The sequence below is a fragment of the Austrofundulus limnaeus genome, unplaced genomic scaffold (genome assembly GCF_001266775.1).
Source record: "Austrofundulus limnaeus strain Quisiro unplaced genomic scaffold, Austrofundulus_limnaeus-1.0 Scaffold55, whole genome shotgun sequence".
Lineage (NCBI taxonomy): Eukaryota > Metazoa > Chordata > Actinopteri > Cyprinodontiformes > Rivulidae > Austrofundulus > Austrofundulus limnaeus.
Window position 1 is genome coordinate 1634459 of NW_013952457.1, and position 6425 is coordinate 1640883.

At 38.5% G+C, this 6425-nt stretch overlaps 1 protein-coding gene across 2 annotated transcripts in view; it reads right to left on the bottom strand.

The window, feature by feature from the left end:
* si:dkey-195m11.8 (putative fidgetin-like protein 2) overlaps positions 1–6425 on the bottom strand; it is a 13983-nt gene that overhangs the window by 4421 nt on the left and 3137 nt on the right. The window contains exon 1 of one of the 2 annotated variants that reach the window (XM_014009147.1): positions 5240–5407. The exons of the other annotated variant lie outside the window; for it this stretch is intronic. The gene's annotated coding sequence lies outside the window, so the exon portion shown is untranslated. Of the gene's footprint in view, positions 1–5239; positions 5408–6425 lie in introns of those variants that run through there. 2 annotated transcript variants of the gene reach the window in all.

Genomic DNA, 6425 nt, shown 5'->3' on the forward strand with positions numbered 1-6425 from the left:
TATATACACACACACACATATAAATATATTCATTCATATATACTGTAGATACAGTATATATACACAGAGACATATATGCATACTCAGTCAGATCGCCCTGGATATGAACACCTGTTTGTGAGTGGTTGTGAGCATGTGTGTATATACAAGATTTCTTCAATGGAATATTTAATAGTTGTTTTCATCTCTAACATTTATGCTGGTTTATGCACATTACCTTTGAAGAAAACCTCTCAGATCTTCCATTTTCTTTCATCTATATAGGTACTTTAAAGTCAGAACGTAGAATTATTTACATTACAATAAGTTTATCATTAATTGTTGTAGTAAAATTATATAGATTTTTAATTTAAAACTTCTCAAACAACCCAATAAAATCAAATTAAGAATATTCGCACATCTGCATGTGTGATAATATTAAAGTAAGCATTGGTGATTTTAAAATAATYTAAAAGTTTATGTCAGAATAAACCTTTGAACTGAACCTTCAGCTCAGGTAAAAAAAACATAATTTAGATGTAATAATTTTATTTTCTCAGGAACATCAGGAATTTTTAGAAATAGCAGAACAAGTAGTGCTTTATATCTGTTCGTTTTAAGACATACAAGCAGATTAACACAGTCTCTTGGTCTGATTGTGTCTACATTTGGATTATACCCGGGTGAGTCACATGTTCACAGGGACCACCAGATGGACCTCTAACCAATCCACATGTTGATCCCTAAATCAAATGAGCCCTCAGACCAATAATCCCTTTCATCCAATTCAGGGATYGTATAGAGCTCTAGAGACTACCATGAGCTTCAATCTGAATCACAGAAAGCCCTGTGGTCCAGGAAATTCTGACGGGCCTCAAACACACCAGAGGCTTAATTGCCATTGATGCCTAATAGTTTGGCTTAATGACAGTTCAGCATTTTGAATTCAGACTCAAACCCCACCAATGAAAATATATAAAGCATTTTTTATTACAAAAAATGTAATATTAGACACAGGTATCAACCGTTCCTATTGAGGAATTATGGCATTTATTATAATATAACTAAAAGACATGCTCATCATATGACAAAAGATTGTATATTAAAGTCTAAAGAGAAAAAAAAAAAGATTTGAGGGAGTTTGTTTAACATCGACAAAAACAAGCAGTCCAAAAACAAATCACGTAAATTCACGTGGTGTGAGGAGATGCTGTCAGGGTTGTTACTTTACATCTTTTCCAATGTTGGTTGAGAAAATGTTACACGTTCAAACAAGGCTGCATTTGCTGCCCAAGTTTTGATGAGACTGTGAAAGACATTGAACCAGCTGCAGTTTCCGTCAGGTTAGTAGCTGCTGCAGTGATTTTTGTATCTCCACTGATGAAAGAGATGATGTAGCATGCTTATGTTTGATACCGACGCTTTCATTTCAACTGTGTTTTCCTGTGAAATGATGCTGGGAATTTTAAAAGAACTTCACCCGGAGAACCCGGATGTAAAAAATTTCTGTATCACAGAATCCGACCACTGTTGTTGTTTATACAGTACAAACGGCCGAAATGCCACAGATTTTTTTCCATTTTACTTAAAGTGCTTGTGACATGAAATATATTGAATGAATATAAATGCATTGTTGAAAAGACAACGTCAATAACATATTGCAAATATAATTTCCTGCCGCTGTGATAAACAGTTGTAGAGTTGTAGATATTTGCATGTGAAGTAACAGAAAGTGATGTCAAAGGGGAATATCTGCATGCGAACAGAGCACTGAATAAATAACTAATGACACAGACTGTAGGGAGGAATTTGAGGTTTCTTTAGATCAGTGTTTCCCAAAGTTGGGGTCGGGACCCAAAGTGGGGTCCCGAAACATCAATATGGGGTCCTGAAAAGATTTTATGAATTAATTACATTTTTGTCTTAGTTGTTACAAAGGAGTGAGGTTAGTATATTTTAAATGGATAAATGTAGTATAAAAATATTGTAACTATGCCCATGTTTAGTTGACCTGATACAAATGTTTACCATCCAAAAAATATCTAGGGGAACAGGTCTCTGCTACTGTCATTTTGTGGGTCAAAAGCTGAAAAGTTTGGGACCCACTTCACTTTGGTTCCCAAAGTTGGGCTTGGGACCCAATTATGGGTCATGAAGCACCTTGGATAATCTCCAGAAATCAATTTAAAGGGTAATAAAATAATTGCTGATGTAATATTTTCCCTATAACTATTACAAAAACACAAAATCAGTATAAATAAGTATTTATATTTGTGTACAAGGTGTTTAGATTGTCAAAAAGCCTGTGTTTTTAGGGTTATTAACAAAGTTTGTGTACTCAGACCAGTAATATTTGGGGTCACAAGTTTTTGCCATGGATAKTTTGTGGGTCAGAAAATAAAAAGTTTGGGAACCACTGCTTTAGATTATTTTGATTCACTATCAGAGAGAGATGAAGACGAGTCAGAGTTCAATAATATTGTTTCAATGAACAAAGACCAGGGAGTTATTTTTCTTAAAGAGTTCCCCTTTGATGTCACTTCCTGTTTCACTTTGGTTGAGCCAAGTTTAAAGGAAAATATGCCAGTTATGTTACAAAAAGTGTAAAATCACATGTATTATGCAAGGTTTCTTAAATAAAAAGGTATTTTCAGTGACCTTTTGTTTTCAAAGGATAGGCACAGGCACTTTAAAAACCKCTTTTGATTGGGACTAAAAACCATCTCCACAGGCTCTATTATAGACTCCTGAATGCAGCTCCTGCAATAATCTGTCACCCAGTGAGTAACACTGGTGTGACGCTACATACACTTTTGACAGAATTAACCCAATACAAGTGTAAATCATGTTTTGTAAAATGTGATTTTTGATGAACGCGATATGATAAATTAACCATCCAAGTGATCATGTTGTCTGCAGATATTTAAAATCTTTGTCAAGATTCAACAAAAAACATCTTTACATGACACAGGTGCCTGTTTCCAGCAGTCACTGTGCAACAGGCAGGGTACACCCTGGATCAGTTGTAAGTCCATCACAGGACAACACAGAGAAAAATGAGCAATCATGCTCTCACCTAGGAACAATTCAGAGTTACCAATTAACCACACTCACATGCATGGTTTTGGACTGTGGAACAACCCATGCATGCATGGGGAGAACATGGAAACTTCACCCAGCTCAAGACTGGGATGCAATCCTGAAATTTTCTCACTGAGAGTCGACAGCTCTGCCAGTTGCACCACCGTGTTGCCTCACCAAGGAAATGTGAAATCTAAGAAATACAAAGGCTCGCTTCAATCAGAGATTAAAGGAACAAGCAGAAAGGACTAGAAGAGAAAACAGAGTTTTTTAAAAGTTGTTTAAATTTTAGAAATATGCATCTTTTGTACAGATAAAGAGCCAAGTGAAACATTTCATTATGAACAGCTGTTCAAAAACTGGTTAGATGTTTTCTGAACTTCTCTCCAGTGTCTCTAAAAGTCTGTGCAGAATTAGTTTTCCTTCGATATTTCTCTTACATTAAATAAAGTTTAAAATTTCAAAGTATACTTTGTTTAGCTCAAACCCCTGCAGAGTTGAAATGTTTGTACCTTTATCATTGATGTAAGCATTAACGAGCTAAATGTTTACACTGGTGACAAGTTTTGTATTCATATGCACAACCCACAGCTCCACTGTTTATTCCTAAAATTTCCTGGAAAAGCTTCCAGTAATGAGGTCTATTTCTACAGGTTATGCAGACCTGTTTGTAGTTAATAACCAACAYGGCTCAAAATTTAGCTAAAATATCAGTACAGCTTTTCAAATATATATTTTTATTAAAAAATATAATACACAAAACTACCAACAGCTGGAAAAACTTTACATTGAATCCCCTTTTAAATTTCATGCACAGATGCAATTATATGCATATATCTTTTTTACTTGATTTAAAAGCTGGCCATAACGTACAATCTCAGTACACAAGCGAACACACTGTGTCACTGAAAGTTTATGCTAACGTGTTAAACATGCTGCTTTCTTTTTTCTCCCTCAGCAAAATYCCATGCAAGCACAAACGTTCTGAGTTCACCAAGCAGTAAAATATGTMGAACATGCATGCCTAAAGCATATAGAGCATGTAAAYCGCAACTTCCTCTGTTCAAGAAAGAGATAAAACTTCAAAGATTCGACTTTCACTAAACCTACTGTCGCATGGATGTTTTTAAATACATTTTCTAACCGCTCAGTTTTCTCTTTCAGAAGAAGCAAGATTACACCAATCCCTCATCTTTCTGTGCACGACTGGAGGTTAGTTTGTGTAGCAGTCTCCTGCATGGTCAGTAAGAGTAATTAGGGGTTAATAAGATGGAAGTACATGTGGGGGAAGGGGGCTGACTGGGACTGGGATTTGGGGGTAGTGAAGCATCAGAGATGGTTTGGACGGGGAGTGTAAAAAAGTCACCCTTCTGTGGCTGCAGGTTTTCTGTTAGCACTTTTACTCCCCTCACAACAAACAAAGGGGTCCCCTGAAGACGGACAGACAATCAGAAACACACACACACACACACACACACACACACACACACACACACACACACACACACACACACACACACACACACACACACACACACACACACACACACACACACACACACACACACACACACACAGTGAAGTGCACTCCCACACTGTGGTCTTCACGCAGAGTCGGGGCTCCAGCTGGACAACAAGAAGAGGGACTTTTGATCATCCATCGGATGAATCAAGCTGCAGGAATRCCAGGAATCTAACATGAGATTTATTTACTTTATACAGTCTGCAGACACTGTGTGTCACCAAAGATCAGAGAAAAAAGAAAAGAAATAAACACAAAACATGRTTAGTTTGTTTCAAAGTTAATAAATGATCCTGACAGCTACTTGCAGAGCAGAGGAGTTTGTGTTAGAAGCTGATTCACCTTTCTGCCAAGATCGATACAGATGAGGTAAAATCAGAAATGTGGCATGAACCTTAAAGAGCTGAAAAAGTGGACTACACACGCACACACGCACGCACGCACACACACACACACACTGATCACACAGCTGCCTGTGTCGTCCTTGCTCGCAGAGTAAATGAGGGTAGGATTGTCATGTAAGCAGTGAGCACTGCCTAAAACACAAAGTCAGAGTGAAGGAGAGAGAACCCTCCCTTTCACTTTTCCTTCCCTTTCCTCCTCCTTCCTGGTGTGCACAGTCCATCCTCATCAGAATCACTCACACGTTATTCCCACCTTACTGTTCCTCTTCTTTTCCTCAGATTTCGTCCCATTCCTGCCCTTGAGCCCCTTCCCTGCGTTTCTTGTGCGGTGCAGTAATGACATAACTGTGTGTCCCAGTCTGTGTGGTCAGTGTTCACCCTCCCCCCGCTCCTTTAGCTCACACACACTCACATGTGGCGGAGGCCAGCCTGGCCTGCCCCCCACCCTCTCTCTGCTTATTGTGTCCACTCATATATCAGSCTGCAGCTGACCAGTCCCTCCTCATGTCTTCTCCATCTGTCCTTCACGTTGCTCCTTTCTCCGTCCAGGAAGCACACATCGTCTTTTTTTTTAACACCCGGATAGCTGCTAATGAGGAATCTAAGGTGTGCTGCAATTCACTTAACAAGCCGTCATGATTATTATAGAGGAGTCGTGCATTTGAATGGGGTGGGGAACAGTGGTTGATGTGGTTTGCTATTCAACCCTAATGAGAAGCTGTTGACACAGAGTTACTAACGATGTGGCTTTCATTCACAGAACCGCTTCACCCCAGTAAACTGGCTACTAAAAAGTGCTAAAACGGCTCATCAGTCTCTTGGTGTCACACTATCATCATTACTACAGAGCCCCCTAATGAGGTGTGGGTGATTACATGTTTACTTGTTTGTGTTTGGGGGATGATCAGTGGCAGGAATATGGGAGGTTTCATTTGGAGAATATGTATATAAACGCAGGTTTGGTCTTGTAGGAGCAAAACTAACACAACGCTGTGAGTTACTTTGTGGGAGGAATGTGACAAACACATGTTACTAAAACTCCTATCTGCTCAGACAACTCCCTCATTCTTCCTTAAAGGCTCCAAGGAGGGGGGGGAAAAGAAAAAGAAAAGGCTTCAGGACATTTTACTGTGGTCTACTTTTTGAGAGCAAAAAAAAAAAAAAATAAAACATGTAGGAGGAAATCCCCGTCACGTTATTCCAATCAGGCTAGTGTTGTAATCCTGTTAAAGCCCGGCCTAATCGATAACCCGGTCAGTCAATCGAAGCATATCAAGAAGTCAAGATAATTAGCATGTGCAATATACAAGATGGGGCTTTTTTTTTTTCAGCTACACTTTCATTAACAGGATTTTACTGGGCTGAATATTGAAGATTTTTTTTTTGCATTATAAAGATAAAAAATACTTTTCTACGAGTAAATAACTAATGTTTTAACC